This window comes from Oncorhynchus clarkii, chromosome 11 (genome assembly GCF_045791955.1).
Source record: "Oncorhynchus clarkii lewisi isolate Uvic-CL-2024 chromosome 11, UVic_Ocla_1.0, whole genome shotgun sequence".
NCBI classification, from domain to species: domain Eukaryota; kingdom Metazoa; phylum Chordata; class Actinopteri; order Salmoniformes; family Salmonidae; genus Oncorhynchus; species Oncorhynchus clarkii.
Window position 1 is genome coordinate 31,873,244 of NC_092157.1, and position 11,572 is coordinate 31,884,815.

An 11,572-nucleotide genomic window follows, 5' to 3' on the forward strand; every position below is an offset into this window, starting at 1 on the left:
CAGTCATGAAGTGGCTTAAATCTATAGAATTGATGTCTGCGGAAATCTGATTAGCTAGAGAAATGTTTTTTTTTTTGCAAAACCGATGTCGGCCTTCTACAGCTGTGGTGGAAGGTGGCAGAGCTACAGGGGTGTTTGTCAAAACAGTCCCGGCACATGAAAATGTCTGTAGGGTCAAACGGTTCGGCCTACTAACTACACTGAACAAAAATATAAACGCAACATGCAACAATTTCAAAGATTTTACTGAGTGACAGTTCATTTCAATTAATTAATTAGGTCCTAATCTATGGATTTCACATGGCTGGGCAGGGGCAAGCCACGGGTGAGCCTGGGAGGTCATAGGCCCACCCACTGGGGAGCCAGGCCCAGCTATTAGGCCCAGCCAATGAGAATTGCTGGGCCTGTCTCCCCAGTGGGCTTTATTACAAACAGAAATACTCCTCACTTTCTTCAGCTGTTCGGGTGGCTGGTCTGAGATGATCTCACAGGTGAAGAAGCCGGATATGGAGGTCCTGGGCTGGTGTGGTTACATGTGGTAGTGTGGCCAATTGGACATACTGCCAAATTCTCTAAAACATTGGAGGCGGCTTATGGTAGATAAATTAACATTACATTCTCTGGCAACAGCTCTGGTGGACATTCCTGCAGTCAGCATGCCAATTGCACGCTTCTTCAAAACTTGAGACATCTGTGGCATTGTGTTGTGTGGCAAAACTTCACCTTTTAGAGTGGCTTTTATTGTCCCCAGCTTAAGGTGCCCCTGTGTATTGACCATGCTGTTTAATCAGCTTCTTGATATGCCACACCTTTCAAGTGGATGATTATCTTGGCAAAGAAGAAATGCTCATTAACAAAGATGGAAACAAATTTGCATGCACAATTTGATAGACCTTTTTGTGCGTATTTAACATTTCTGGGATTTTTTACAACACAGGAGGTTGGTGGTACCTTAATTGGGGAGAACGGCCACGTGCTAGTGACTGGAGCGGAATTATGGAATGGTATGAATTACATCAAACACATGATTTCCATATGTTTGATGCCATTCCATTTGAGCGGTTCCAGACATTATTATGAGCCATTCTGCCCTCAGCAGCCTCCTGTGCTTTACATGTTGCGTTTATATTTTTGTTCAGTATAATATGAGCCATCTATGGAAAGGTGAGGCTCTCACAAACACATACGTCAGGTGTTTTGCCCACAAGACGTGTCTGAAGGTAGACCGGTACAAGTCAAATAAAGAAAATGGAAGTACAGTATATAAGGAAATAGTTTACTGACAAAATCTGGGTTAAATATTGGTAAAACAATATACACTGCTCAAAAAAATAAAGGGAACACTTAAACAACACAATGTAACTCCAAGTCAGTCACACTTCTGTGAAATCAAACTGTCCACTTAGGAAGCAACACTGATTGACAATAAATGTCACATGCAACAGGTGGAAAATATAGGCATTTAGCAAGACACCCCCAATAAAGGAGGTGTCTTGGTGGGACCACAGACCACTTCTCAGTTCCTATGCTTCCTGGCTGATGTTTTGGTCACTTTTGAATACTGGTGGTGCTTTCACTCTAGTGGTAGCTTGAGACAGAGTCTACAACCCACACAACTGGCTCAGGTAGTGCGGCACATCAATGCGAAATGTGGCAAGAAGGTTTGCTGTGTCTGTCAGCGTAGTGTCCAGAGCATGGAGGCACTACCAGGAGACAGGCCAGTACATCAGGAGACGTGGAGGAGGCCGTAGGAGGGCAACAACCCAGCAGCAGGACCGCTACCTCCACCTTTGTGCAAGGAGGAGCAGGAGGAGCACTGCCAGAGCCCTGCAAAATGACCTCCAGCCAGCCACAAATGTGCATGTGTCTGCTCAAACGGTCAGAAACAGACTCCATGAGGGTGGTATGAGGGCCCGACGTTATGGTGGAAAATAAACTTTTGTTATTGACCAAATACTTATCTCAATACTTTGTTATATACCCTTTTGTTGGCAATATGACAGAGGTCAAACGTTTTCTGTAAGTCTTCACAAGATTTTCACACACTGTTGCTGGTATTTTGTCCCATTCCTCCATGCAGATCTCCTCTTGAGCAGTGATGTTTTGGGCTGTTGCTGGGCAACACAGACTTTCAACTCCCTCCAAAGATTGTCTATTGGGTTTAGGTCTGGAGACTGGCTAGGCCACTCCAGGACCTTAAGATGCTTCTTACGGAGCCACTCCTTTAGTTTCCCTGGCTGTGTGTTTCGGGTCGTTGTCATGCTGGAAGACCCAGCCACGACCCATCTTCAATGCTCTTTCTGAGGGAAGGAGGTTGTTGGCCAAGCTCTCGCGATACATAGCCCCATCCATCCTCCCCTCAATATGGTGCAGTCGTCCTGTCCCCTTTGCAGAAAAGCATTCAGAAAGAGTGATGTTGCCACCTCCATGCTTCACGGTTTTGATGGTGTTCTTGGGGTTGTACTCATCCTTCTTCTTCCTCCAAACACGGCAAGTGGAGTTTAGACAGAAAAGCTCTATTTTTGTCTTCATCAGACCACATGACCTTCTCCCATTCCTTCTCTGGATCATCCAGATGGTCATTGGCAAACTTCAAACGGGCCTGGACATGCGCTGTCTTGAGCAGGGGGACCTTGTGTGCGCTGCAGGATTTTAACCCCCCCCCAAAAAATGGTTTTCTTTGAGACTGTGGTCCCAGCTCTCTTCAGGTCATTGACCAGGTCCTGCCGTTAGTTCTGGGCTGATCCCTCACCTTCCTCAAGATCATTGATGTCTCACGAGGTGAGATCTTGCATGGAGCCCCAGACCCAGGGCGATTGACCGTCATCTTGAACTTCCATTTTCGAATAATTGCGCCAACAGTTGTTGCTTTCTCACCAAGCTGCTTGCCTATTGTCCTGTAGCCCATCCCAGCCTTGTGCAGGTCTACAATTTTATCCCTGATGTCCTTACACAGCCCTCTGGTCTTGGCCATTGTGGAGAGGTTGGAGTCTGTTTGATTGAGTGTGTGGACAGGTGTCTTTTATACAGGTAACGAGTTTAAACAGGTGGAGTTAATACATATAATGAGTAGAGAACAGGAGGGCTTCTTAAAGAAAAACTAACAGGTCTGTGAGAGCCGGAATTCTTACTGGTTGGTAGGTGATCAAATACTTATGTCATGCAATAAAATGCAAATTAATTACTTAAAAATCATACAATGTGATTTTCTGGATTTTTGTTTTAGATTCCGTCTCTCACAGTTGAAGTGTACCTATGATAAAAATGTACAGACCTCTACATGCTTTGTAAGTAGGAAAACCTGCAAAATCGGCAGTGTATCAAATACTTGTTCTCCCCACTGTATATACATACAGTTGAAGTCAGATGTTTACATACACTTTAATGACTTGGAGTCATTAAAACTAGTTTTTCAACCACTCCACAAATTTCTTGTGAACAAACTACAGCTTTGGCAAGTCGGTTAGGACATCTACATTGTGCATGACACAAGTCATTTTTCCAGCAATTGTTTACAGAAGGATTCCTTCATTTCTCAAAGGAAATACTTCAACCAATTTCTAAAGACTTGACTTCCATTGGAAGCGATAGGAACTGCAAGAAGGTCCCTTAGATATCTGGATTCCCATTGAAAACCCATTGAAAAGAGAGTGACCTAAAAAAAAAAATCTGAATGGTTTGTCCTCTGGGTTTCGCCTGCCAAATAAGTTCTGTTATAGTCACAGACATGATTCAAACAGTTTTAGAAACTTCAGAGTGTATTCTATCCAAATCTAATAATATGCATATTTTAGCTTCTGGGCATGAGTAGCAGGAAGTGTATTTTCATCCAAAATTCCAAATGCTGCCCCCTATCCTAGAGAAGTTAAGACTTCAGTTCCTTTTCAAAATCCTCTGGCTGAACCTGCTGGCTACAAACACAGACATTTAGATATTTCTCACACCACGGGGCGGTCCTCCTCTTCCTGAAATTCTATGTGGTTTGCTTACAATCAGGCAATGTAGCTGGCAGATGCAGAAACACTCATATTTACGTGTAGTGAGGAAATTTGCAATTGTTCTGACACACTTCGAATCCTTTTTTCAATTTGCCTAAAATTACATACCCAAATCTAACTGCCTGTATCAGTAAAAATAGACTGAATTACCACATTTACATAGGTATTCAGACCCTTTACTTTCCCCTTTACAGGTTCCTCTCAAGCTCTGTCAGGTTGGATGGGGAGTGTTGCTGCTTTGCTATTTTCAGGTCTCTCCAGAGATGTTTGATCAGGTTCAAGTCCAGGCTTTGGCTGGGCCACTCAAAGACATTCAGAGACTTGTCCCAAAGCCACTCCTGCATTGACTTGGCTGTGTGCTTAGGGTCGTTATCCTGTTGGAAGGTGAACCTTCCACCCAGTCTGAGGTCCTGAGCACTCTGGAGCAGGTTTTCATCAAGGATCTCTGTGTACTTTGCTCTGTTCATCTTTTCCTCGATCGTGACTAGTTTCCCAGTCCCTGCCTCTGAAAAACATCCCCACAGAATGATGCTACCACCACCACCATGCTTCACCGTAGGGATGTTGCCAGGTTTCCTCCAGCCGTGAGGCTTGGCATTCAGTCCAAAGAGTTCAATCCTGGTTTCATCAGACCAGAGAATCTTATTTATCATGGTCAAGAGTCCTTTTGGTGCCTTTTGGCAAACTCCAAATGGGCGGTCATATGCCTTTTTCTGAGGAGTAGCTTCCGTCTGTCCACTCTACCATAAAGGCGTGATTTATGAAGTGCTGGTTGTCCTTCTGCAAGGTTCTTGCATCTCCACAGAGGAACTTGAGCTTTTTCAGAGTGACCATTAACTGACCTAATGATGGACTGTTGTTTCTCTTTGCTTATTTGAGCTGTTCATGCGATAATATGGACTTGGTATTTTACCAAATAGGGCTGAATTATTACCGAATGTAATAGAACAGTGGTGAAATTTCCCTTTAAGAGACTGTGGAGCCGCCCATATGGGTCAGAAAACGTACCTCAATCCAGGGGTTTGGAATGAACGTGTCAGCCAATCAGCTCGTTTGTTCAACACGACGTGTCATTCCATGATGGCTGCTGTGGCTACTGCTAGCTAGCATGAGGATTTAAAGGGCAGTTTTACAGAAAAACTAGCAGTATTTAAAATCTTCTCGATGGAGCAGTGAGGATAAAGATAACATTTGGAGAGGCATATCAGAGGCATATCTCACCCCTGCATATATGTTTTATGACCCATATCTTGCGCCGGCTCAACGAAGTCAATGATTGAGTTCAGACTCCAGTACCTCGGTATCATCTGTCAACAGAGCAGCTAGCTAGCTAAAAGCTAGGTTGAAGATACAGTGGTATCTAGCAACCTCCACCTAATAATTATCATCAAAAACAAAAATCATTACCAGCCAGATAAACTTAAACAAGAGGCAACTGTCATATAATATAACATTAACATTACTATTAAAATAGTACTCAGTTATAGGACTGGGTAATTGTTTAGAAGAAAACCAATTTTTTTTCCTTCTGTGTATGGTAATTTTCTGTTCTTCGATGGAAAGGTGTTGTGATTCCATCCATTATGGATGGTTGCCATTGAAATTAATGACATCTGGCGCAATGAAACGGACTACTTATTGTCAGAGATACTTTTGAGGAGATAGGAAACTCTGTTTGAATCGTATTATAGCCCACTGTGGACGTTTCCTCACTGGGCCGCATAGTGCATTCTGGGTACACTCCGACAAAGAGCGCTTTCCTTCCAGGAGTTGGTGGGAGTCAATTGGGAGCTGGCACAAAAACCCAACATGAGCACGAATTACGTGAACAAGAAGCTCAACATTTCAAATCTTTCCCAGAATTTGAGATAATGGACTTGTCCTCTGTAATATTCTATCTCTTTAAAATCGTGACATTACCACGGTTGGGTAGGATACTTTCTAAATGTAACCTGTTACAGTTACAAGTTACCAGTCCAAAATGTTAATCATTAACGTAACTTTTGGATCACCCCAAACTCAGTAACGTAATCTTAAGAGACATTAGAAGAAGACAGAAATGTATGCTACTAATTGAATGACATCTATTGCAGGATAAATCAATGTTAAAGTTTACATAGCTGGCCTTATATGGATGTTACATTTTCACTTTGTGGGTTGGATAAATAGGCTGCTTTTAACTCATCGCCTTATCCTACATATAATACTAATACGATTAAATTCTTTCGGCTGAGATCCCGTTAACAGGATCGACTTGACAACAGCCAGTGAAAGTGCAGGGCGCCAAATTCAAACAACAGAAATCTCATAATTAAAATTCCTCAAACATACAAGTATTTTACACCATTTTAAAGATAAACTTGTTGGTAATCCCACCACAGTGTCCGATTTCAAAAAGGCTTTACGACGAAAGCACACCATCTGATTATGTTAGGAGCATGCAATAATCTGAGTACGGCACTCAGACACAAAAACAAGCCAAACAGGTACTCGCCATGTTGTGGAGTCAACAGAAGTCAGAAATAGCATTATAAATATTCACTTACCTTTGATGATCTTCATCAGAATGCACTCCCAGGAATCCCAGTTCCACAATAAAGGTTTGTTTTGTTCGTTAAAGTCCATCATTTATGTCCAAATACCTCCTTTTTGTTCACGCGTTTAGTTCAAAAATCCAAATTCATGACACGCAGGCTAGACGAAAAGTAAATAAATTCCATTACAGTTTGTAGAAACATGTCAAACAATGTATAGAATCAATCTTTAGGATGTTTTTAACATAAATCTTCAATAATGTTTAAACCGAAGAATTCCTTTGTCTTTAGAAATTAAAAGGAACCCAGCTACCTCTCACGGGGGCGCGCCTGTGTGAGCTCATGGCACTCTGCAAGACACCTGGTTGAAACAGCTCTCAATCCCTCATCCTTCACAGTAGAAGCCTGAAACAAGGTTCTAAAGACTGTTGACATCTAGTGGAAGCCTTAGGAAGTGCAATATGAACCCATAGACACTGTATATTGGATAGGCAAACCTACAAACCTCAGATTTCCCACTTCCTGGTTGGATTTTTCTCAGATTTTTGCCTGCCATATAAGTTCTGTTATACTCACAGACATCATTCAAGCAGTTTTAGAAACTTCAGAGTTTTTTCTATCCAGGTCTACTAATAATATGCATATCTTAGCTTCTGGGCCTGAGTAGCAGGCAGTTTACTCTGGGCACCTTATTCATCCAAGCTACTCAATACTGCCCCCCAGCCATAAGAAGTTAATTAAGTTACAACTTAGACGTTGGTTTTTAATGTAAAGATATATCAGAATTCCAGTCATTCCAATAAATGTTGTACCCCTTGATTTTCAAGAATAGGACTTGGAAATGTTTTACCTGAGCATAACCCAAAAATGAAGGACTTATTAGCCAGCCCTACACTGTTGTTTATGATTTTGTTGTCATGGAGGACTGATTGGGCTCATTGATTTGAGTTGATACATAAATGCTGCGCTCATGGAATGGCATGCTTTGAGCATTACTGAAAAGTGCTATTTACATGTGAAAAATGAATGCCATATTCTGCATTTGCTCTAGGCCTATTGTTTACCTTTTTGTTGGTGACACTTTGATATCTTGATTAATATGCAGCTGTTTAAAGGGCAAATCCACAGTTGAAACAATAACAAAACAACTCCCTGCCTCTGTTTTGGAGGGATGGGCCTGGAGAAATGTAACCACTCTCAGATTAATAGACAGAGCTGTGGATGCAATGACAGACCATCCATGATATCAAAATTTATGTTTTAACCATGCTATGAGTCAAAACAGTGTTTGTATATGTTTACAATGTTTACAAACATTGGAGAAAAACAAGCTTATATTTTGGGTTCTCATGGAGTGTAACAGTTTAACTAAGCTAATGAGGCATTTACAAGTTATTATCTTCAAGAATCAATGTACTGTATATATATAATTAATTTATAAGTTAATAAATGGATGTAGTAACTACAGATTGGCCATTTAAGTCTATGAAAACTGTGTGTTTGAGTATGTGTCCATTAGCCCTATGGATTTTTTTTTAATCAGCATTAATTAGATTGAGCAATAAAAGCCCAACTTTTATTCCAAATGCTGGGATCCGCACTATGCAGCTGCTGCAACAGCGCATTTTTCACTGGCTGGTTCAAAAACAATGATTGATAGGCAGCGGAAAAACCTCTTGAATTCCACCATTATTGGGTTCAAATACACATTTAGATTTGTGAACAGCCACCCACAACAACCACAATCTGTAGGGCGCAAATAGCTAAATGAGAGCAGCAGTATGATGCACATCAATGCGCTATGTAGATATCAACAATAAGTGATATCCATATTGCCGTAGACTACACAACTGCTGTCGTTCTTACCTTGATTCATCTTTGGATGCTGACAGCAGTCAGCTGGAAGACATACCTTGGACTGTAGCCTACAGAAACCAAAATCCTTTCTGAGTTTAAAAGTAATCCTTGAAACAATCACCTAGTTCTTCAAAAGTACCTGCAATCTGATGAACCATATTTTTGCTGGTAACGCAACGTAACGGATTACAGTTACTGTTTTTTTGTAACGGATTACATGTAACGGATTACATGTAATCCGTTACTCCCCAACCCTGGACGTTACACACTTTTGAAGAAAATAGGTAGGTTTCTCGACTCATACCGACTTTTAGAAGGGATTGTGTGACGCTTGGCAACCACGTGACACAGCACCACAATGTGAACGCGATTGGTCGACAGTCTGCTTGGCGGAGCATTATACATTTCTCTGTTAATTTCCCGTTGGGGTTCTTATCTCCTCTTTTCCAAATACCTCTGTTAAGTTTAACGTGAATAAGACATTAAAGGAAAACTCCACCAAAAAACTATATTTTGGTATTTGTTTCATTAGTCCATTGTTGATATAGTCCCAAATTGTTTTACATGTCAGCAATCAAGTTATGTATCTTTCAAAATACCTAAATTTGGCCCGTATGATGCATTTTGCGATTGGATTGTACCATTGCACGATTATCACTAGTTACCACAGCCACAAAGTGGCTTCCGTCTGGCCACTCTACCATAAAGGCCTGATTGGTGGAGTGCTGCAGATGGTTGTCCTTCTGGAAGGTTCTTCCATCTTCACAGAGGAACTCTAGAGCTCTGTCAGAGTGACCATCAGGTTCTTGGTCACCTCCCTGACCAAGGCCCTTCTTCCCCGATTGCTCAGTTTGTCCGGGCGGCCAGCTCTAGGAAGAGGTTCTAAACTTCTTCCATTTAAGAATTGTGGAGGCCAGTGTGTTCTTGGGGACCTTCAATGCTGCAGACATTTTCTGGTATCCTTCCCCAGACGTGTGCCTTGACACAATCCTGTCTCGGAGCTCTATGGACAATTCCTTCAAACTCATGGCTTGCTCTGACATGCACAGTACAATAGTTATCTTTTATTTGTTTTTAGACCCATCCTTCAGCTCTACTCAACCCCTTCCATCCATCTCTGAACACCCTCCAGTTTTGCCATATATTTTTCAACTGTGCTTTTTCACAAAAGTTCTGAACCTTTCTATTCTCATAGACTCTACATATTGTAAATTATTTTTTATTTATTTTTTAAATCACCTAGCAGTGCTATTTGCAAAGGGACATAACTGTCACCCCCTGACCGTAGATTGCTTTGTATGTTTCTATTTTTAGTTTGGTCAGGGTGTGATGTGGGTGGGTATTCTAGGTTTTGTTCTAGGTTTCGTATTTCTATGTTTGGCCTGGTATGGTTCCCAATCAGAGGCAGCTGTCGATCGCTGTCTCCGATTGAGAACCATACTTAGGTAGCCTGTTTTCCCACTATGATTTGTGGGTAGTTGTTTTCTGTCTTTGTGTGTCTGCACCAGACAAAACTGTTTCTTTTGTTCCGCTTTGTTGTTGTTTTTGTTCTAGTGTTCAGTTTCTTTATTCAATTTACCATGAACACATACCACGCTGCACCTTGGTACTCTTCACCTTCTTCCACCTACGACAGCCGTTACAATAACTTGGCAGGCGGTCTGGGGGCCCTCCCATTATTGGGGCATATAAAGTACATTTCCTGCATTTCTACATAATCTTCTAGCCGTCTCTATTTAGAACATCAAAAAGTAAGCGAAAATGCCCACAGTCATCAAGCTAGGTAAGAGATTATTAAATATGTTTAAGGCCAGGCACCACATGCAGACATTTGCTTCCATTTGTCAATTTTCAGATTTGGGATATTTTGGGATATTTTTAACTTCCATAAAATGTACAAATACATTGGAAATAATGTGAGAGTTGAAAACAGCAGGTCTGGGGCAGGTAGCATGTCTGGTGAAAAGGTCAGGGTTCCATAGCCGCAGGCAGAACAGTTAACTGGAGCAGCAGCACGGCCAGGTGGACTGGGGACAGCAAGGAGTCATCAGGCCAGGTAGTTCTGAGGCATGGTCCTCCGAAAGAAAGAAAGAACGAAATAAATAGAGAAAGAGCAAGAGAATTAGAGAGAGCATACTTAAATTCAGACAGGACACCTGATAAGACAGGATAAATACTCCAGATATAACAGACTGACCCTAGCACTCTGACACATAAACAACTGCAGCATAAATACTGGAGGCTGAGACAGGAGGGGTCGGGAGACACTGTGGCCCCATCCTACGAGACCCCCGGACAGGGCCAGGATAAAGATCTCCGCCACGGCACAACCCAAGGGGGGGCGCCAACCCAGAGAGTTCTCTGAGCCATTTTTACAACTCATTGAATCTCTGAAGATAAATACATATGCAAATGTTACTAAACATGATAATAATAGGCCTGCATTACGGTAGGCAGCTAATTAAAGTTAATTAAAGTTAAATTACACTTTACATCTTTACCTTGGAAGGTCACTGTCTATGCGCTGATCACCTGTGAGTGGGACAATGCTAGCTAGCCAAGGGGAACGTAGAGGAGTAGTAGGAAGGATCGGGGGACCAGTATGCAGCGTGGTAAGTGTCCATATTGTTTAATAAGAATAATGAACATTGAACAAAACAAGAAACGACAACGTGAAATAACAAAACCGAAACAGTTCCGTGTGGAACAAACACTGACACGGAAAATAATCACCCACACTCAAAAGTGAAACCAGACTACCTAAGTATGGTTCTCAATCAGGGACAACGAATGACAGATGCCTCTGATTGAGAACCATACCAGGCCAAACACAGAAATCCCAAATCATAGAAAAAGGAACATAGACAACCCACCCAACTCACGCCCTGACCATACTAAAACAAAGACATAACAAAAGAACTAAGGTCAGAACGTGACACTGAATAACAGGGCGTGATTTTGACTTAACTGTGTTGGGAAAAAGAAAGGCGTGGCAGTACAGGAAAAGGAGTTAGCCAGCAGCAGCGCCTTGAGACGCAAATTAGTTGAGATGAAGATGACAACAAGCAGCGATCAACCAGACAGCAGCCAGCCAACATTGGCTTTTATTCCACATGACACAAATAAACCAACTTGATTTTTTAATAGAGGTTGCACAGGAAATGGTACCTGTATATCATAGGA